Source organism: Astyanax mexicanus, chromosome 22 (genome assembly GCF_023375975.1).
Source record: "Astyanax mexicanus isolate ESR-SI-001 chromosome 22, AstMex3_surface, whole genome shotgun sequence".
In the NCBI taxonomy this organism is placed as follows: domain Eukaryota; kingdom Metazoa; phylum Chordata; class Actinopteri; order Characiformes; family Acestrorhamphidae; genus Astyanax; species Astyanax mexicanus.
Genome location: NC_064429.1, coordinates 22,512,955 through 22,536,579, shown reverse-complemented (window position 1 = coordinate 22,536,579; position 23,625 = coordinate 22,512,955). Strand labels below are relative to the sequence as shown.

General features: G+C 39.2%; 1 protein-coding gene across 4 annotated transcripts in view; it reads right to left on the bottom strand.

The window, feature by feature from the left end:
- The window catches only part of adgrv1 (adhesion G protein-coupled receptor V1), a 252,872-nt gene extending 230,798 nt beyond the window's left edge, over positions 1-22,074 (bottom strand). For all 4 annotated transcript variants that reach the window (XM_049470643.1, XM_049470644.1, XM_049470645.1 and 1 more), the window contains exon 1: positions 21,731-22,074. The gene's annotated coding sequence lies outside the window, so the exon portion shown is untranslated. The remainder of the gene's footprint in view (positions 1-21,730) is intronic.
- Positions 22,075-23,625: the final 1,551 nt, after the last annotated feature.

The following is a 23,625-nucleotide window of genomic DNA, read 5'->3' as shown; positions in this document are numbered from 1 at the left end:
GTATATTTTTTTATTTTTGGTTTCAAACTGCAGTTGAACTGAACTACATGCAACAGAGTTGGGCTCTATCGTACACTCTGTGCAAGGTGAGTTACAATGTTTGTTGCTATCTTACTCCCTGCAAAAAGTCTATTTTCACACCTTGTACCCATGCCATTAAAATAACATTAGAGTTTAGGAATATATCAATGCTTATGGGCATGGTTGTACATGCGCTTTGCGCATTTCAAGCCGCGCAATGCATATTTTTCACGCCCTTACGATACCAAAGACACATCAACACACCCTAAATCTAGCTGTGTGATGCACAATGTAACAATGCGCTATAGAACGATAAAATAGAGCCCTTGGTCTTCCTTTCCTGGGGCAGTCCTGATGAGAGCCAGTTTTATCGTAACTTTTTTGATGGTCTTTGCCACAGCAATTGAGGATACTTTTAAAGTTCTTGAAATGTTTTCGTATAAACGTATTGACCTTCCTTTCTTAAAGCCTTTTTTTTCTTTAGTTAATCATAATATTGATTAGAACATAATTTAAATAGAGCTATTCACTGTATTCACCTCCTCTACCTCTTCACAACTTTACAACTGATGCTCTAAAATACATTAAGATGACAAGAAATTTAAGTAATTAACTCCTGACAAGTGAGAAAATCCAGCCAAGATGTGCAAACCTGTCTATGTCTAAGCAAGAGGATCTACTTTTAAAGAATCTAAAATATATTAAAACATATTCTGGTTTGTTGAACACTTTTTCTGTTTACTAAATAGTTCCATATGTGCTTTTGCATAGTTTGGATGACTTTTGTATTAATCTGCAATGCAGAAAATAATAAAAACAATGAAGTTAACTGAAGTCCAAACGTTTGACTAGTGCTGTATGGAAAATGTTCATTTTGCATCAAGCAGGGGAAAAGTTGCAGCGTTTAATTAAATTTGACTTACATGGCATTGCAGACCCTGTGATGTTATTATACTGCATACCCACATGTTGAAACGATGTGTTGTGCAGTCCAGCACTGTAATAAACTGCTCTAACTTTCTGACATTCTGTCTATATTGTAAATGTCTGTTTATGACGAGTGGCAGGCACGGCGGCTCTGCACTGAGGGGGTGTAGTGAAAGCTATCAAAACAGGATTAGCGGCTGCCGGCTGCTCGGGACCATGGGGTGCGGGGGACAAAGCATGGACAGTGGAGGGGAAAGCCTCCTATTCAGCCCTGAATCTCCCCTAGAGCTGGGAACTTCCTTACTCTCACATACACATCAGAGCACCGATGCAAAACTACCATACTGCACAGATTCTCTGTTCTAGATTACCTATACAGTATGATGTAGCCTGTGTAACAATTCCTCTCTCAATAAAGCATTTAAAAAGTTTAATAATTTTACAAAATAAATGAATAACAGCATCATTAGCACAACCTTCAAAGCCTTTCTTGAGCCTTTCTTACAACTTTTATATTTTATATCTAAAAATGTAACAGATTCTATATTTTCAAGGCACTAAATTAGGACAGTTACGAGCTTAGAACAAGAGTTTTTTTTAATCTATTTTTAAAATTAAGTTTGTACTGTCTTTAAGTTCTGGAAAAGCTTAATTAACCATATAGTTTTTATTAGGCCTTATAACTTATCATTGACTTATCTATCCAACATGGCCATGGCTTGAATCATTTTTGATGACCTCAATATTGCCCATTGTATCCACTTGCCAAATAGACTTTTAAAAAAGTCTATTTTTAAAAAACAAAGTTTTTTTTAAAAACTTTGTTTTTTAAAAAGAGTGATTCAATTTTATTTAATTTTAGTTCCTCTGTCTAAATATTTTAAATAAATAAAGTTCATTGCTCTTAAGGATGATATAACTGTTTTAATGTGATATTTTATTATATTATTATTGCATCAGCACAAAAAAATGTTTATTGCAATAAATTCTGGCACAATATATCAGGTATTGGGACAGGCCTAGTTCTTATTTATGACAAAGTTATTCAGCCGAAAATTGATCTTATTTACTAGAACAGTACCAAGCCAAGAACCAATTACAAAACCTCTATTTTCAGAGTACAAGTTTAAATATTATATTAGCTGTTAATTAGACTTAAAAAAGCCCTCGTAATACTGAATTTGCAGAACTGGATTTAGGCCAGTTAATTGTGAAGAATTGATAAGCTAAAGTTTTATAGCTGAAAATGGCAGATAAAACACTTTTGATATTCAACGAGGCTCTCCTTGTAAATGCAGCAATGGTGAAAATAAATGAAAACCTAAGAAAAAATATGTTTTTTTTTCATATATTTCATGCTGTCTGGTTTTGACCAACAAATTTAATTTTGGTACATTCCTAAAACCTAAAGGCATTACAATGAACTCAAAATGTCCCCGTACACTAAATTATTACCTAAACTATTCCACTATTTCACATTCCTAAATGAAGGTTACCTACAGTAGTCAGGTAATCTGAATCCATCTCTGTTAAAAACAGCACTTAACATATTCCTAATGACAAGCCATTTTCACCATACTACACATTCACATCATGCCAGAAGGGAAGAAAAAGAGTTTTACTCCTGTCACTTTTCTGATTGTTCTATTTATGCCAGGCCCTGTGCAGGAGGATCTTACAGAGACCCAGGATTCCACTCATCTCAGAGGTCACGTTGAGAGCTTCTTCAAAGCCTCTTGACACTGATAATGAAAGACCCTGCGAGGATCTCCTCATCTTCTGCCAGCCCACCACGGGACATATTGGCCAGAGTCAGGCCAAAAGCTTTATCAGTGACCAGGAGGCCATGGAGCAGCCAAGAACCTGGCAGCCCGGCTCTTTGACTGCCCGAGGATGGTCCATTGAGGAGATGTCTTCATGTCAATGAGCAAATGGTCTGAGATAGTTTTGCCAACAACTGAGGTCAGGATGCTCATTGTTCCTCAAAAAGCAAGAGGGGCATGTGGCATGAGCTGTTTACTATGCCCTAATTGGTTGGCAGTGTGCAACTGCGAAGACCTAAACTGTCATCTAAAGGCTATAGTTTGTTTGTTCTGGATTAGCGTTAGTTAACTTGGGGGCATTTTAACCTTGGGTTGGTAAGATTTCACATAAGAAAAGCACATTAAGCAGATTGAAAATCAATCACAACAAACTATTCTTGGTCAGACATTATTGGGGCAGGAACAATAGAGTAAATACAGTAAATACAGGAAGAAGTTCCTATATTCTAGACTAGTGCATGTTTCTGTGCACAGAGATTGAGTTTACTCAAATAATTATTTGGTGAATATCTTTGATGAGTTTAAATTACATCTGTAGATCCACTTAGCTCAACCTTGCAGAGTACACTCGATAGTTGGGTGTACCCTATATGATAGATTCCCATGCATTTTATGTATTTTAGCGATCTATAGTTATAACATTCAATTGCAGATTGCGCAGCTTGTCTTCAAGATGTGCTGGTGTGTCTTTGGTAACATGAGGGCACAAAAAATATGCCTTGCACAGCTCGAAAGATGCAAAAGTTATGAACTAATTCTCTTATTTATTCATGGGTTTGTTTTGGGCATAATGTAAAATAAACCAATTAATGTGTCACTTGCCGTTCCGACTTTGGCGCGTTGATATCTTAACAGCACTTGTGTTTTCCTCAGCCAAACTACCAACAGGCCAGAAATTACCTCACTTCCAGACTACCACGCCCATCAGTGTAGATTTTTTACTAAATTCCCGGTGCAAGGTGTGAAAATAGACTGTTGACGGGGTGTAAGGTAGGAATGAACATTGAAACACACCTTGTGCAAAGTGTCAGGAGCTGGAACAGGGAGAGGACGCAGAGGCGGACGCAAGTGCGAGTTACATTTATTAACATACATAAAAGAAAAACAAGAAACAGATCAGAGAAAACACGGGGATCACGAAACCTGACTGACGTCAACAACGCACAATCACGGACGAAGGTAACCAGTAGAGGGGGACTATTTATACCAACGGACACAGACTAGAAACAGGAAACACCTGGGAAGAGAGGGCGGAGCTACAAAACAGGTAGGCCACAGGGGAGGAGACACAGGATAAACACAAGGAGAGTAAATAAACAGACGAAATACATGAAAACGTGACAGAAGCCACTCCTTAATGCGCAGCTCCCGAGGCGCATAAAACCAAACCCCGGGAGCCGGCAGAAGAGAGAGGCCTGAAAAAAAAAAAACGGACGGGACCGGGGACAGCGCAAGAGACTGGACTAATGACAGGACAAAAGACTTGACAGGAGATTTGACATGGGAACCGGGACCAATACATTAACAGGAATAGATATAAACACGGTGACTGGAATGGGCACAATAACATGACTTGACAGGGGTACAGGAATACTAACAGTAACAGGAACTAACACTGGAATGCACATAGGAACAACAAACAACATGGAGGGAAGGCTAGGACTGGCAAAAGTTTTAGCAGTTTGTGGGGCCATCCTAGGCAATGTCCTGGGTAGTTCAAATGGTCTGTGAAATAGTCCATGAGCGCGCGCAGCGCACGCACCCGCCGATGCGGAAAAAACCGAGCCGCCGGATTTCGCCGGGCCGAGAGCCGCTGAGTTGCCGTGAACGGCCGGGGCGAGAGCCGCTGAGCTGCCGGGGCGAGAGCCGCTGAGCCGCCGGGGTCCGCCGGGACGAGAGCCGCTGAGCTGCCGGGGCGAGAGCCGCTGAGCTGCCGGGGTCCGCCGGGGCGAGAGCCGCTGAGCTGCCGGGGTCCGCCGGGGCGAGAGCCGCTGAGCTGCCGGAGTCCGCCGGGGCGAGAGCCGCTGAGCTGCCGGGGTCCGCCGGGGCGAGAGCCGCTGAGCTGCCGGGGTCCGCCGGGGCGAGAGCCGCTGAGCTGCCGGAGTCCGCCGGGGCGAGAGCCGCTGAGCTGCCGTGGTCCGCCGGGGCGAGAACCGCTGAGCTGCCGCCGTCCGCCGGGGTGAGAGCCGCTGGTACAGGGCCGGCCGGTGCAGGTAGAGCCGGAACGTGCGGTCCTCTTCGCCTCCTCCGGCCACGGTTGGTAGAGGCTTCTAAAGAGGGGCACCCCACCTGCAAGCTGGAGGAGAGAGGGATCCGCCGGATCGCTAACCTGGAACCCAGGAAAGAGTTATTCGCTGCATCCATATTTTGGTCCGTGATTCTGTCAGGAGCTGGAACAGGGAGAGGACGCAGAGGCGGACGCAAGTGCGAGTTACATTTATTAACATACATAAAAGAAAAACAAGAAACAGATCAGAGAAAACACGGGGATCACGAAACCTGACTGACGTCAACAACGCACAATCACGGACGAAGGTAACCAGTAGAGGGGGACTATTTATACCAACGGACACAGACTAGAAACAGGAAACACCTGGGAAGAGAGGGCGGAGCTACAAAACAGGTAGGCCACAGGGGAGGAGACACAGGATAAACACAAGGAGAGTAAATAAACAGACGAAATACATGAAAACGTGACACAAAGTGTACGGTAGGTTCATTGGTCTGGGAGAAGTGTATGTATCCTAGCAAGTAAGCATGCAGAGATTGGCTCTGCTTCTGGTCTATACTGTGCAGACCCTAGTTACACATTTGACCGGCCGCATGGTGGATAATTTTGGCCTTATTTTTCTGCAAAATGAAAAAGAATGATAAGATGGCTTCTGCATCTGTAAACTAGATGATGAAGCTAGATGTTTTTTTATGAAATAAACAAACTAATCCATTATGTAAACATGATTTTTTTTAGACATAATACATAATACATTTTTGACAAAGAGAAACCTCAAAGGATATTTAAATTTGTATGAGCAAGGCATGTGTTGTATGTCTGTGGTAGGACAAACCACAAGATTAACCTGAATAATGATTAGATAGTCATAGTGGAACAGTTTTGCCACATAGAATCAAGTATATCTTAGCTACAGAGGCCACAGAGGTTAATCCATAAGGAAGGCTTTTTCCTATTCTGTTTTTTTTGCAGCCAGCAGATTTTTGCCACACATGCATGTATGCGCAACCACTCGAATCGGTCTAAGCTCCTACACTTTCCATGGTTGAATGTCCCTGAAGACTTACATCTTCGTTCTTATTCAGTAGCAGCGCTCTGGAATTACCACCCCTAATAACACGGCCTGCGTGCTCATTCCAGGAAACTTGATTACAATGGCCTCAGACTTTATTGTTGATGGTGATTAAGCTGCTTAATTCAAAGGATTAGTAGATCAAAGTCTGCAGGAAAAAAAGGATCTCCATTCTGGGCAGCTTTAGGGGGCGCTGAATTTATTAGCTATAAAAACATTGCCACCGTGATGCTTAGAGGAAGGGAGTCTGCCGAGGCCTTGACCTCAGCAACCTCCTCGGTGACTTGGCACCGGGTTCAAATGGCAGCAACGGGCGTAACGTAACTGAGACTTAAGCAATTACACTGGATGTGACGGAGTGTATGGTTACGAGCTTGCTATGTAGCGAAGTCGCTAGCTCTTGGGTTACCCCAGCCAGTGCTGGAGGATCCGTAGTCTCGGCATCAATTATTCAATTAGTAAGACTTCACAGCCAGTGCTGAGCAACCGGGAATGTGTGCGCTGCAAGAAGAAGCTCTATTAGCTCCACGGCTTCATTAAAGTCAGGAGTGCATGTGTGTGTGTGTGTGGCTTGGCTTCTTTAGAATGTATGTGTTTCCAGTCGGCAGTGTGGGTTGGCGTGATGTAAGAGGACGCGCTCTGACATCACGACAGTCTCACACACACGTGTCTTCCACGTGCTTAGCTCAAACGTAGCTCAACAGGACAACAGGGCCATCTCACGTGGAAGGATTCCTGACTTTCTCACAAGTAGGGCACTACTGTATAAGCAAGAACTTGGTAATACAATGCAGTAACATGCACTGTAAAAAACTTTTACTTAAAAAAATTAAGGTAACAATCTGCACTCACTTTATTTAAAGGTCTCTTTGCATAATTTTTTCATTCATTTTAAAATGTCTATGTGAGCTGTTTTTTGTGGAAAAAAAGTGTTTTAGTCCCGTGGAGGAGTGGAGGGGAGAAATGAAAGGATTTTGGCTCTTGCTCATGAATATTCATACATGCAAACATATCGCCTCTGATTGGCTAACAGCACTGTGGCACCAGGAGGCAGACAACAGTTAGAAACGTTTTAAAATAAAGACATTTTACACTAATAACAGTCTTTAAAATACAATGCAATGTGTTACTTTACAACATGTGTAATGCCCTGCTAAGTGCAGTTCAGCCACTGACCTAGTCTTAGAGTCTCTGTAAAACAGAAAAAAAACTCTAGAGATCCTATGTAAACTTAGTCCAAGTCCAGAAAGTAAAAATCCAATTTTTACTTTTATCTTGTAAACATACACCTACCTATCTCTGATGTGCTACTTGCACAAATAATACAGGAACGAACTGCCATGCTGTTCCTAGCACTGTTAGCTCCTATCTGATGAGACGTGGCTACCTGGCTTTAGCACTGCCTGTGGGAGTTGCACAGGTTGATGTAGACACAGTGCTTTTTCTGATCGACTCGTTTTTCTGGACATTTTCTTTTACTAGTTACTGCAGACAATGGAGGCAAAGGAATATCATGATATATATATATATATATATATATATATATATATATATATATATATATATAATTATTGTCGCTGTCCAATGAAAAATACTAATCTCCAAAATAGTAACTTTACAGGAAAGAGAAAAAACCTTCTAAACTTTCAATGGAAGTCAAGGTAAAAAGAGTTAATTTTGAAGAGTTTCTATTGGTCCGTTGATCAAGAAATTTTGGCACAGTGTAAAGGACAGATTGTCTGTTCAAATTATGTAGTAAATTAAAAATTGACAAAAATGGAGATAAGTGTTTTTCACAGGACAGTGACGATATATAATAAAAAAGAAAAAAGAACATTTGCAAAGTATTTTTTTTCTCAATATCGTGCAGCCCTATCATGCAGAAACCAAAGTTCTGCAATTTACAAGAACTAATGTCATAAAAAATTACAGAATTCTCATCACTCCGTGCAGTGAATGTGATTTAATTACAGCGTTTGCAGAGACCAAATTACAGACTGATGAGACAGTGGTAAACTTTTGCTGCGGGTGTTCACACAGATTGCTTCACAAGGAAGAGCGTGTGGAAGTGAACTCGTGAAACAAACTCTAAACGCTTGTGAGACTCATTCAACTACAGTGATCTGAGTGGTGGCTACATTTTCTCACAGTGGCTTGTAGCTTGAGAGTGAGTCTCCGGAGATTAACCCATTCATCAGGTCTTTCAAGGTTATGCTGGATAAAGCTGATCCTTAATGACTCAGCCATTAGACGCCGTTTGACTGATCCCAATGCAGCTGAACACCCGGCAACTGCATCACATTGATTAGAAATTAATGAGAGCTAAACAGACTCATATAACCAGAAAGCAAGCCGTAAGCATGACACACATTGTCCGTTAGGGTTACTGAAGTTCCTGGCATCTTGATGTTCCTGATAAAGCCTCCATTGAAACGAGCACAATAAAAGACTTTGGGAGCTGGTCTAAATTACAAATTACAATTAGCATTGAACTACAGTGACATTCCAACAGAAGTAATTGGATATCAGTGTGTATGTGACTGATTATGAAATGTTACTCCAGGGGACAGCTTTGGAACGCTCACACCTGTATAAGTTGTGAGGTACTATCTTGTTATCTTGTGAGTGAAGCAGAACACTGACCAACATACTCAGCAACATAGAGCAATAGAGCTAGAGATGCACTTAAACATAGGCATAGAAGCCCGGATGCGTTTTAAATGTAGTTACTGTCTGCAAACTTGCTTACGTATGTGCCATGAATGTTTCTGGAGGCTTCCATTATAGTACACTTCGTCCCCACTGTGCATAGCAATAGAGGTCTCTGATTGGTTACAATTTCAATTTACACGTTCCCATATAGACTTAAAAAATGATGCTGATTTCTCGGCAGATGTTCCGACAAGCTGTGTACTGTGTAGCATTAATTTCTAAAGATGTGCACAACCAAGGCTCTAAACAGATTCAGGATATGCATCACTACCCTGTGGCGACATGAATTATCAGACATTAAGCAAAGCCTACAAAGCCTGATACCCTGATTGTGATCGGCAGCATCTGGCTAAAACTGTCCATGCAATCAGACAAGCGACACACAGTATCTTGCAGGTCCTTGCCATGTACTTTAGTCTTAAATGTGACAAGGCAAAAGTCCTGGGACATTATATTAGTTTCTGTCCCAATGCATATGGCAGTCAGTGTATAATCCTGAAGTTCTGGATCTCTGTGCAGTTTTGATGTCAAGTAACACCATTCTCACTAAGATAGAAATGGATTTCCAGACAGCAAAGCAATCCAAACTCATTAGAGTAAATCTCTGTGTATCAAACATGAGTGAAATGCTTTCATTTCCTCTCATGACATGCTCTGTTGCCTCAGTAACCAGCCCTCGTTCAGAGGGGGGCTCTGGGAACTTTCACAGTCGCCGTGCACGGAGGACGCAGAAGCCAATAATTACCACTCGTCTTGCCTCAAAAGTATTTTTAGGCCAGGCTCTGTCCTGGACATCTTGCGGTTGGGGAAATTAAGATGTTTAATAAGTGACTATGGCTAAAATATACATCATTAAACCCGTGGAGAATTTTTCGAAACCTTGGTTAGACGCTAATTTGGCTAGCGCTGCCCCAAAAACAGTATTTTTGGAAGATGGAGAGAACCTAGAATTAGAGTACGAGTAAAAAAAAAAAGTGTTTGTGAGTGCACTTGTGTGTTTGAAAATGAGGGGTGCCGGGAGCGGGTTTGAGTGGGAGCAGATGCCATTCCATTTGAGGGGCATATGCAACGGAGAAAAGGACCGGGAACCAAGGAACCAAGGAACCAAGTCCAAGTCCTCGCCAACAAAAATGCATTGACAACTACTCTTGTCTTGTGGTACTTTTTAAATTCTTGAAGAACTGAATGCCAATCAGGCTTGGATTGGCTCGGATTGGCTGAAGAACAGAAGAAGGGAATATTCTGGAGCTACTGTCCCGGGCTTCTGCTATGTGCCCGGTTCTTTGGCCCATGTGCCAACAGCATCTCATATCCTTGTTCCCAAAAACACAATGACTTCTCTTTGCTCTCAATTTGTGGAGAGAGAACACAAGAAAAGGATCCCATTGAATTTCACATCACCAGTGCAATCCTGGGGGCCACGGAGCTCCATGACTGATTAGCTATTGTGGCAAACAATGTCAGGAAGGGAGAAGAAAACGTACTTTCATAGGATTAAACAAGGCCAAGCCTCTCCAATGGCGGCCTGGAGCAGAGGGGAAAAAAAGCAAATTATAAAGCTTATTACTTCATCAGATATAGCCAGTAGAGCCTGGCTGAAATGCTAATTGCCTTTCTTTGCAGCTGCACTCACAGAAGCAAGGGTTGTAGAGTGTGTGTGTGTGTGTGTGTATGTGTGTGAGAGAGAGCGAAAAAAAGAAAGAAGAATGAAAGAAAGAAGAGAGAGGCAGGGGCGTAGAAGCGGACTCTCGATTCACTGACCGACGCACAAAAAACGCGAGGCTCGCTGTTGTGTTCTTTCTTTTCTCGCAACATTGTTTTTTCTCGCTTTTTTCTCCACAACCCACCCAACCCACCCCCCTTTCCTCAAACCTCCAACTCCTTCTTTTTCCATGCAAGAACTCCTCCGGCCTCCTAGCAGCCCAAATCAAACCCCCCATTCAGACAGATAGGTCTCTTTCTCTCACTCCGTCCCCCTCCAAGACCCCTTTAGCGGAGGAAAGATGTGGGAAATTCCTCTCCTGGCCTCTTCAATCTGCCGGGTTTGGCAGCCCTAGGACAGATGGCTGGACTGAGGACGGGAAAAAATCCCTGGGCCCGCTCGACTGACTCAAGAATCAGAGGCTAGGATAACGCCTCCATAAACGGGGAATTAAGCCTAACTCTCCTTCAATGCTTCTTTGAAACGCTGTGACCCGTTTTGTAGCTCACTTTGACTAAGCGCCATCTCTGGCTTTTTCCCTTTCAATAGATATAGACGTCCACTAGCCGGGATTTGTTAGCTTTTGTTTGAAGGAGCGGCACCACTAGATTCGGAATTCATTGGTCAGTAAAGGTCTTTGCATGATCCCGGATTCACTTCAATTCCCAGCACTTCAGAAATTCCTTCACCATGACGGAACACAATGGCGAGGAACCTTGCCAATGGTGATGGGAAGAAGGAAGAAGAAAGAGTCGTGAAAAAGAGATGGAGAGAAAAAGAAAGCGAGAGAATGGGACTGCATGAACCAGTTGAGGAAAAAAGGAGTGCGCAACCTGTAGCTAAAAGAAGAAGCCTGTGGTTTCACGATGGTCCGCAAACTCACTTGAGAGGTCTCGCTACAGGTTTAAAAAGATGGATGAGTGCACTGTAACCACTGAACATGTCGCTGGTCATGGCTTCATGGCTTCAGAGAAAAGGTTTCATTCCCTGTGGTCAGGAATTAAGACAGGAAACCAAGGGAGGGAGACAAGTCATTAGAGCGCTATAGGTCGGCAACACCTCAGGTGGAGAGGAATCACAAATTTTAAGGGCGATAAACCTAGAGAGTAGTATTGTAGTCAAGACTGCTTAAGCAAAGTCAAGGCCAAGACTTTTAGCAGTCAAGTCCAAGTCAAGACAAAGCGTTGCAGTGGCCAAGACTGAGACAAGACTGCGACCAGACTAAGCTTATACTTTTTTTTTTTTTTTTTTTTTTTACATCAGATTCATCAGACTTTCAACTCTTAGCTGGTCTCAACAACAAAATGTTGAGACAAAGACAAGCCAGAGACTTACTCAATTATTAACTTAAGACCATAAGTCTCAAGACTCGAGACAATAGATGGAACATCTCACCCAAAACGACGATGATTCTTTGTGAACTATGTTTTAGTACCATCTGAATTTCAACAAGTCAACAACATCAATTTAAAACATGAAATAAAAAAGATACAAATATCCTACTTAAGGTTCAGATCATTGAATTGTATTCTCACTGTAATTCAGTTTACTTCTCCTGTTTGTTTTACTTGTAGAAGCTTTTATGGAGGAAATGAACGCTACCACAGTGTGTTTGTGTCTGTGGGTGAGAGAGAAAGAGAAAGCGGAAAGACAAAGATTTAATTTTGAGGGTTTAATCTACATTTCAAAATAAATAAAAAAGGAATTCTGGACTAAACAACATGGTAAACACCTAGTAAAACCACTAATGCGTCACCAGGCTCTGTGTGCAATATGACAGAATGTTGGGGACAAAATTGGAAAAATGATTAATATGGTAATAAAAAATATGCATTATAGTTTTCAGACTAATCGCATGCGTTAGCAGGAATTAACGCCATTAAAATTGTAACTCTGTTAGACTTGTATCACTCAATGCTCTTAAACTAATATTATACTATTATGTTTTGCAGTTAGAGGTATAAAACATGGACAAAAAATGTATGTCTTTAAACGTTTTGCAGGACTTGGTTGCACTCATTTTTCCCTGGCTAAGAAGTTACTTTACAAGTGTTCAGTCTAGAGCTCTAACTTACTCTGCCTCGCTCTGCCTCCAGTCTAGTTACGTATGTTACTTGAGCACAGTCTGCAGTGTAAAGAACTCCCTCTGTTGTAGCAAGTGGGTAATGCAGCTTGAGTTTGCTCTTATTTAAGGTGTTATCACAGCTTTTTTTCATCAGACAACAGCCATATTGTATTTTATTGTATTATGTATTGACTTTTTATCGTACGAAAAAATAGTTAGCCAAAGAGGCTAAGACTTTCGAAAATTAGAGGCAGAATAACCCCTGAATAATCTTCCCATTCAGTGGAATTGGAAAACAAGACATTCCTCTGGATGATGTACAACGAGCACCAAAACCCATATTAGTCCTCAGATACGCTTGTACTGTTTACTCTTGACATTTACATAACTACATTTTAGGATATTCATACCAAAGAATGTGGAAAGAATATATTTGTCTTCCCAGAAGTATGGAAGAGATCTTCAGAACTGTCTGTGGTATGGACTGGTGCCCAGTACGTCCTCTGCGAATAACTGAATGCTGAATAGTAGAAACCGATAGAGGCTCACAGAGAACCTGCAGGCTGTTCATGCATCTGAGGGCACAGCTTGATACCACCCTGGATGTTTTCAGCCCTGGGCTTTAAGGGATGAAAGAAAAGGTCATAGGTCAAGTTCAGCACTCCAGGGAAATAAGATACGGCCTACAGTTTATTGGGATCTTTTTTTTTTTCAAATGAAATCAGAAACACAAAGAAGGAGAGAACAGAGGGCTTTGGGGGGTTTGCGATGATGTGCATAGAGTATAAAACATGCAAAAATCAACCTTATTGTGATGTTTTGGCAAAAAATCAAACATACCAATTTTTTTACTGTAGTTGATCAGAAACAGCCAATCGTTTAAAACAAAACTCAACATCAAACAGACAACATTAAATTTCTGCTCCAAATCAGCATACAATACAAATTTGTTTTTCTGAAAATAGCTAAAAAGACAAGTAGACTGTAAATAAGTTATTTTACTGCAGAAAAAAAGGTTTAGTATCACCTACACCTGTAGCCCATATATCGGACAAGGCATTTTAAGGGGTTAAACAATTTAAGGCTGCCATAAAAACACTAGTATATAATTTTACAGGCAATAGTGTCTATTACTATTAATTAAAACTTACATAAGTCACATTTGTATCAGATGTATCAGATTTAGATTATGATGTACACTGAGACAGAGAGAAAGCAGAAGCAAAAAAAAGAAAACAGTATGTATATAAAAGGGCACACCGGGTTCCAGGAAGGTCAAAGATGAGTCAGTGGCCCGCTGACCGGCAGTAAACATTGCTGGTGAACTCTCTGGCCCGCTTGTGGCAGACCATATGACAAATAAAAAGACCTCAGGATTGTTGCTGGACGTGACTGAGGCTTTATAATGTCCTGCAACAGTCCCACTTTCAACTCCAGAACAAACAGCTACTAAAACACCACACTCTGAATGATACGCCGTCTGCATACATCACAGGAAGATCACAGCAGAAAGATCGAACAGAAAGACTATTAACAGCAGTACTAAACAGATTGAGATAAAAAAAAAGCAAGACATTTCTGTTTAACGTCCACTTGCTCAGTTTTTGTGAGCATTCTGATATTTGTAAATGTTTGTTTGGGAATTGTTTTTTCTTTTAATTGATAAGAACCAATCAATCAATGGGATTCATAATAACAATAATAATAATAATAATAATAATAATAAGAGCGAAACTGTAAACAAATGTGGGATTTAAGAGATTTTTTTCATGGCTGTGTGAACGTGCCAAATCTGATTTTTTCAAATCAGATTCGAATCACTAGATACATATCTGATCCATGGACATGCGACATGAATGTGAGCGGTCAAATCAGAATTCATGCATCTTTTTTTTTTTATTGCTTTTACGCATTAGCATTAGCGCTACGTGCTTCTCTCTCTTGTCCACACATCTTATGGTGCAGCTGTGCAGCTACAGCTGAGAAAAACAGCAAAAGCAAAACGCCTGACCTTTTTTCCTTTTTTCACCTCCTCGATCTGAGCATGTACTTCAGACCAGCTGTTTACTCTCCACTCCAGCAAAATATGCTCCACATATGAGCTACTAACAAACGCATCTATTTCCCTTTATAAAGCTACGAGTCATCTCTCAAATATGACATTTTTTGTTGTTGGTGAAGACGGTGGGGTTTATACACGTATCAATATGTGTGGCGTTTTAGGAACAGATTTGTTCACATTACACACAGATACAGCTCACTTACACCTGTGAATGTGAATCGTCAAGAATCTGAGCAAAAAATCAGATTTGAACAATGTGGCTTGTAATGTGAACGTAGCCTAATGTACACTTTACAATGGAGAATTCTGAGTAATACATTTTTCAAGAAAGACATTAAATATTAATAAACAGGCGCCTTATATTCTAAAAATAAAATAAAGATTACCTAACATTTCTTAATACATTACACAAAAAGTACATCTTTCCTATTGGCTCCTGGAACCATGTATTTGCATAATGGGTGTGTCCCCTCAGACCTTACACACCATTAGTGTGTAGTCTTGCTCACTGGGACTATTTTCACTTGGTTTTTCGGCTTTTTTATTTTATTTTATATAATAGTTTGCTGTCTGGCTGCAGTGTTGTAGGACATAAGAGCAAGTTACAATTTTCTTTACTGCAGAGTGTGACCTATTCAATGCAAGAAGAAGAATAGGCTAGCAGGAGAGAGACAGGGTGATTTTATACTATTTTTTTATGTATTAAGAAACAAAAACACAAGCTAAACTCTTGTGTGACTTACTAAGAAATGTTAACTAAACTTTATCTTATTTTTTATGTCTTAGCTGTTTATGTAGTATTAACTCACAACAAAAGGTGAACTCTACTCGAATATAGTTTAAAAGTCCTAAAAAGACTAAAAATGTAAAATTGACTTACTAAACTCCGTCAAGCAAACCAATTTTAATCAATTTCAATAAATATAGGATAAAATGTGCACAAAATTGCACATTGTGTGAATTTAAAATAGGAATCATTGATTATATATATTTTTTCAGAGCTTTTATTCAAATATATTCAAGTTTAACTAAGTCAATACAGAAGCCTTATACATGAGTACAGCTGGTTTTAGTTGATACTTAAGTCCAGTGGATACATTTACAAGACTAAATGATTGACAGAAAGAAATAGACAAGGACTTGCACTTCTGTGATGACATAATCGCTGGTGTCTCGCTTTTTACTCCCTCAATAGAAATCTGATAGTGCAGCAATCAATTACTGAGAGCTGACTGCTCTAAACCAATCAATATCACTTCTTATCACAGCAACTGAAGCCCCTGCATACACTTTACAAATGTACCACAATTATACCTCATTATAACTATGAAATAAAATAGTACATACATGTAAAACGTTATTAATTTATTTCATTCAGCCAAAGTCACTCAGTGACTTAAAAAAAAGTGTTTTCTGATGCTAATAATGTTATGAAAATCTGTATCTGTATGAAAATATTTTTAAAGACAGATAATAGGAGTAAATGGGATACTTGCTGATTTTGGATCAATATTGATATATTGAGATCTGTTCCAAATCACTACAGTATATAACACTATGCATATTAAATGATAGACTGCTTTCACGACAGAATAATGATATTATAACGATTAGGGGTGGGCGATATTGCTCTAAAATAATATCACAATATTTCAGGGTATTTTTGCAATAACGATATACTTGGCGATATAGGAAAACTAAAATAATTCATTCATTTCAGGAATATAGTATAATAGTATAACAGTATAATCATAATGTGGCAAAATAAATAATATAGCATAAAATAATATAATGCAGCAAATAATATTACAGAATATTTAGTGCATGCATATAAACTGCAAACTAAAACAATTATACAATAAATTCACATAAAGCTTCACAGTAAATAATAGACTACTTTTAAGACAGAAAAGCCCTATTATCACGATATGGAATTTTAATTTAATTTTAATATCATGATATTTCTGTGTCACAATATATTGTATACGATATAATATTGCCCACCCCTAATAACGATACAGATTTCTTTTTTTTCATGGTCAAGATATATTGTGTAATAATACAATATGGCATACCCCCACTTGAATGAAAAATATATTGAAAGTCAATCTATAATCTGTCTATCAAATGTTTGTATTAACCTAGGGATGGGCCATATGGCTGACAAGTTTTGATATGATTCGATATGACATAATTCAGATATTGATATGAACAGTATAATAGCCAACGTCCATAACTAACATACATAATCATGCAATGAAAGAGCTGGGTAATATGGAAAAATGTTACACAGTACTTATCAGGTTTTAACAAAATGCACTAAAAGTTATTTATTGGCAGTTATTTATTTTGAATTGTATTCAAATACTTTTTTCATGCAGAGTACAGTGATTTATATAATGTTTTTGATGCACATGATTCAAATTAAATAAAAACTTTTTACACTCCCTGTAATAAAATGTGCAGTTGAGTCAGGGTTTTTTAAGCAGAGATGATATCTTTGATACTGGGGGTGGGCGATATGGCCCTAAAATAGTATCACGATATTTCATTGTATTTTCATGATTACAATAACACAGATAAAAAAAAAAAAATTAAGAATACACTACTGCAACAAAATTAAAATTAAATGTTATTATTGCATACAATGTGATATGGCACACCCCTAACTGAGATAATTAAAAAAAATATACCGGTAAGAATTTGATCAGATTTGTAACAGAAGTTAATGATCCATAATGTCATGATACTAATAATGCACTCCAAATATCTATTTATATCCAGGATTAAAGTAACATAAGTGAAACTGGACAGATATAATCTGTCTCTAGTAGATATATAATGGGAAATGAGAACAGTGTAATTTTTCTTTTGCTAAAAAATATTGCACGATATTTTAGGGTATAATATCATTCACATTATTAAAAAATAAATGTAGGCGATATTTTTGGGGTCGATACAATATGGCACACCCCTACTCGATATAATATCAACATAATGTGCATATGATAAAAAAAAATGTATCACAATAAAATAATATTACAATATATAATATAGATATTATAATATTGATATATTGTCCAGCTCTAGATGAACCCTACAAAAATGGGAAAGTTATTTTTTTACCAAAGAATTTTTTTACCAAATGCTTCAGAATGCTCCTTTTTGAATACACTGTTTAGGAAACAAATTGTACTTTATGGGTGAATTTCTCTGTAATTAAAAAAATATATATATTCAGAATAATTTAAATTAAGCATAGCGCAAATACTGTAGCACTTCACAGCATGTGAGTCACTCTGTACAAACGCTACAAAACTGACAGTGACAAATCTTCAGGAGTCAAGCGCTAAACATTTATCATATCGCTCTTTCACTACGCGCCGCATGTTCAATAACGGTACGCACAGTAAAGCCCAGTGGGATATTCCCACTGCGTCCCCCATTCTGCTCTGGGTGTGGAGTCTTTGTGGAAGGGTTTTGACCAGTTGAATTCATTCCCTCGGCTCCATGCGTGGGCACTTTGTTTTAGCGGAGGCCCCAATCTGGTGGGAAAGGGGTCTCCAGATTGGAACCCCGCTATGGAAGTTCAGAAGGTGTGGAAATCTGAAACAGAGTGGAACTAATGTAAACTTTAAAGTGTGGTCAGCTCCGGGATTTCTGTGCGGACCGCGAAAGCTTACGTCATTCCTTACGAAAATACATTCTGACAGAGAGGATATTTGAATACGTTTCGACAAGCCAGAGTCTGAAGTCCTTTCTGCACCTGAAGTCCATGATTTTCTGTTTGATTGTTGTGGAGACTGTAAAACACTTTTCCTTTCTTTTTTTTTTTTATAATTTTTAAAAACACATGAGAAAAATGCAAAAATGATCAGCCATAACATTAAATCCACCTGCTTATTTTTTGTGCATCACACTTGTGCCACCAAAAAAAGCTCTTACCCTTCACAGCAAAACGTCAAGTGCTAAATTAACTCATACAGAGTTTATTTCAACTCTTTTCAGGGTTTATACTGTAAATCTCCACACTCTTTGGAGTTAAATACTCACTTTCAAAATAGTTTAACTTTTTTTATTTTAACAGTTGTAAGTGTGAGTTGTTCTAAATTGTTAAAAATGAATCAGAAGACGATTTGTCAGTTAATATGACTAACAATTGCTTACTTAGGGAAATTAACTGAAAAAGACAGGGGTGCTGCTTACCCTCGACTTTATTCGTCTATTTTTAAAAGCAAGCAAAACGTTAATGTTCAAAAAAATGTTTCAAGTTCTGAACATACAAGCACCCTGTGATTTTAGGGGAAATTTTAGATTAAAAGGAAAGAAATCAATAAAAATTATGCATAAATAAGAATCTGAATGGGGGAAAATAAATCTGTAAAAAAATGAAAGTGAGGAAAAAACGGAATTTGGGGAAAAATTAAAACGGAAACAAAACACCCATCTACATTCAGAGAATCGGCCTCACTTGCTGATCTCTCATTCGCTCAATCAATGATGTTCAATTGATCTTCAGTAAAAGCAGTAAGCTAAATGCAGAAAAAAAATATATATATTTTTTATTATAATTTTTTTTTTTTAGAAAAAACAAAAGAAAAACAGAAACAAAACACCACATAAACACCAGTGTCTCGCCCTCACTCGCCACTCTCTCACAGTCACTCAATCAATTTTCCAATCCCAGATAAGGGAGCAAGCCATATGTCCGCATCCATCCAGCTGATAATACAAAGGGATAATGGAGGTGGGGAGGGGGCAGCAGGGCTGGGATTGAGGGGCTTGGAGAAAACACAAGGGCTAATAAGCAAATCTCTTCTGCCCTCGCCCTCGATACTGTAGCTTCTCCTACAGCACATTAAACACTACGCACGCTGTCTGAACCGGCACAGTGGAGGCCCTGGTTTGGCCCTAGCTGTAGCTCGCTGGCCCTTTTGTCTGCGTACACCTGCTGCTCCTCCATCACGCCCATGTGTGGTCCATTTATCCTCTACAACATCAATCAGAGCGCCGGCCTGCAGGCAAAGTCCTGGGACTTCCTCAGGGTGGCTGCTGCTGTTTATGGCGTGACCTCTTTGTCTACAATCACTGTACAGAAACACTTCACACAAGGTGGTAGAGACTTTCATAGATAGATAGACCCCTAGTTACAATACAGAGCAGAGACAACGCTCACAGCATGGGTTCTGTAGCATTAGGAAATAGGCTACAGACAATGATCCAGGACATCTACAGAAAATCAATCAAGAGGATTGTAAAGAAGCTTTATGGCCCTTTAAAGGTTTCTAACATTAGTGAAATCTGTTCTATGAATAACAATAAAAAGCACTACTAGCAAGGGTATACATATAGGCCTGTCACAATAATCGCAATATCGATTTATCGTACAATAATTGAACATGACCTTAATGATATTTGATAATCATGATATCGTCTATTGTGTTTATTTGTATGTTTGTTAACATGTATAGCAGTAAAAGGTATTTTAGCCAGTCATGCTTCTATAACTGTGACTCCATACACACAGTGTGGACTAAAGTAAGAGAAGAAATAAGTATATTATTCCCAAACTAATTATAATAAATGATTAATTTCAATTTTGTTGTCTTTAAAACGTGTATAATTGCTTTTTATGCAATTCTATTATCATTACATCAGTGGCATTTAATAGTTATAAAATTACAAAAATATCATGTATCACAAAAATTTCTAAGACAACATATGGTCCACAAAAAAAAAAAAACATATCATGAGTAAACATTAACTTACGGTATAAAGCTATAGGCCATAAAACTACAAACAGAAGAAACAGCATCCCAGAAACAAGAGAAGTCTCTTCACGCCACCTGTGGAAAATAGCATCCGCATCCTTCAAAGCACAGCTTTCAAAAATGCACTCAAAGAAAAGAACCTCACTAGGTTCTCCCCAAACACAAACTCACTAGAAGGGACCACATCAAGCTCCAGGTTCCAGCTCCATACACACACACACACACACACACACACATGCACACACATACAAGCAAACACAACGTGAAGAGCATCCTCCCTCATGCTCTCCACACACAAAGCCTACCCTGCCCCCTGGGACGCAAAAGCTACTGAGGACTGACCCTGACTCCCGCATAAATAGGCCTTTATCATTCATAAAGGCCTGACTCTTATCTGAGATTACCAGTAGCTCGAGAAACAAAGAGAGAAAGACGAAGAAATAAACAAAGAGTGAATAAAAGTAACAGAAATATAAAAGGAAAGACTAGAGAGGTCTGTGAAATATGGTAAAATACAGAAAAAATATAGGAAGACAAAAAAGAAAGAAAGAAAAAAAGAAAGCCTGAGTGATAAATAATAAATTAATAAAAAAGGACAGAATGTGAAAGACAAACAAAATGGCAGGAAACACTGTATCTGTAAAAAATCAAGAAATAGAGAACTGGGTAAGGAATCTGCCAAATAACAAGATAAAATGTAAAAAAGAAAGAAACATAAAGGTAAAGAAAAAAGGTTTAAAAAAGAAAGTGTTAAAGAAAATGTCAAAAAAGTACAAAAAAAATAGAGAAAGGTCATCTAAAAAGATAGATATATAAGAAAGGAAGAAAGTAAAGGCGAAATTGTGATGGAATACAAAAAGACAGAAAAAATACTGAAGCGCTAAAAAGAAAGAAAGACAAAGTAAGAGAAAGAGAATCTTGAAGAAAGAAAGAAAAAAGAAAGACATGTGAAAGAAAACAAAAACACATAAAAATACTGAATCGAAAAAGAAAGACAACAAGTTAAAGACAGACAGAGCTCCAGTCAGAGTGCGTTTGTGTGTGTTGGTGTTGGGGGTCTTGCTGTATTAGAAGAGACAGTGACGGTCAGTCGGTCAGTCTGGCATCAGGAGTGCAGAACGTGAGCGCGTGCTGACCCGCGCGCTGCTGAACACCGTTAGTGTGTTATAATAACGCGGTAATAATGAGATAAATCAGGGAAAGTCGCGCGTGTATCGCTCTGTGTGTGCACTACTCTTCCTCAGACACCTGTTCACCACTCCTCTCCACTCCTCCTCCTCCTGCAGGCTGCTGAAGCCCCCCAGCCTCAATCAGAAAGACCCCCTCTCTCTCTCTCAGCACTCACCTGAACCCCTCGCGCTCACCACCCCGAGGAAACTGCGCGCGACCCGACGGGACTCAGGCGAGCATGGGCGGCTTTAGGGCACCGTCTCTGCGGAGCGGCTGCCGGTCACTGCATGCTCTCCCCCAGCGCTGCTGCTGCTGCCGTCCACCGCTCAACTTTCACACCGTCCAGAGAGAAACAGGCGTGCGCGCACGCGTATCTCCTATTCTGCAGTGTTTATAACTCTCCTCTCCGCGCAGAAGACCGGGAACCGTGAGCGCGCGGCCATGCCGTCCGTACAGCCGTTAGCAGCGCTTATCCTCAGCGGACCCGCGGACTCGGTAATAGCGCCTTGTCTGCGCAGAGACAGAGACGTGCTAATCTCATTACACCCCCCTCCAACCACACAACCCCCGCCCCCTCCCTCCACCCCAGCGCGCGCTCACAGCAGCGCACAGCTCCACCCAGCGACATGCTGCCCTCAGCCCGACCAACACAACCTGTAGCTCTGAACATCACCGCTAACTTTAGAGAGAGAGAGAGAGAGAGAGAGAGAGAGAGAGAGAGAGAGAGAGAGAGAGAGAGAGAATCAATAAGGAACAATGTGCAATAACAATACATCATATACAGTCTGTAATGTACTACTGCATCTAAAAAAATATTCTCATATATATTATATAGATGTATTAAACACAGATTGATATTTTGAGCATTTATTTATTTTATTTTGGCGAAGAAAGAAAGAAAGAAAGAAAGAAAGAAAGAAAGAAAGAAAGAAAGAAAGAAAGAAAGAGAAAACAAAAATACAGAAAAATACTGAATCTCTAAAAAAAAGAAAGAAAACAAGACAAAGAAAGAAAGAAAACAAGAAAGAAAGAAAGAAAAAAGAAAACAAAAATACAGAAAAACACTGAATTTCTAAACAGAAAGTCAACAAGATGAAAAAAGAAAGAAAACAAAAAAACAGAAAAACACTGAACTGCTAAAAGGATAGTCAACAAGGTGAAAAAAAGAAAAAAAAAGAAAGAAAGAAATGTTAGTGAGTTTGTGTTTGTATTACACACAGAGTGATCTATTTTAAGCGTTTATTTCTTTTTATTGTTGACGATTATGACTTACAGCCAATGAAAACACAAAAAAACAGTGTTGCAGAAATTTTACAAAAAATAATAAGATGGTACTTCTCGAAGTGTGGGCAGTGTGCCAAGTCCTGCTGGAAAATGAAATCTACATCTTCATAAAAGTTGTCAGCAGAAGGAAGTGTAAGAATTCCCAGAAAAACACTGAACTGATATTAGACTTGATAAAACACAGTGGATCAATACCAGCAGATGAGAGACATGTCTCTCCAAACCATCACTGATTGTAGAAACTTCACACTAGACCTCAAGCAGCTTGGACTGTGTGTCTCTCCACTTTTCCTCCTGATCCCTTGTTTTAGAAATGAAATGCAAAATGTACTGATGATCAGTGATGGTTTGAAGAGCCATGTAATCCATTATGCAAATACATGATGCCAGGAGCAAAAAGAGAAAAACACTGTATGTAATAAGAATTGTAACCTTCACTTTATTTTGTGAGTCTCACCTGTTTAGTGTAGGTAATATTTACTCAAAATTAAGATTTTTTAAAAATTTTTTTAGAAAATAAGGTACCTATTTAGCAATATTTTAATGTATACACATAATGTGCTTTATCTGTTAATAATACATACAATATAGTATATATAGAGTATACATTGCAATATCTAATGTACAATCTAGAATGTACAATTCTTAATGTAGAATATCTAGGCCTAACGTGCCTCAGTTTAATCTGAAATAAACCGCTGACTGTGACGGACCATCAGTATAATGACGTGGGTCAGTGATGCCCCCTGCTGGTACACTTAGTCAAATACATTGATTTACAATCTA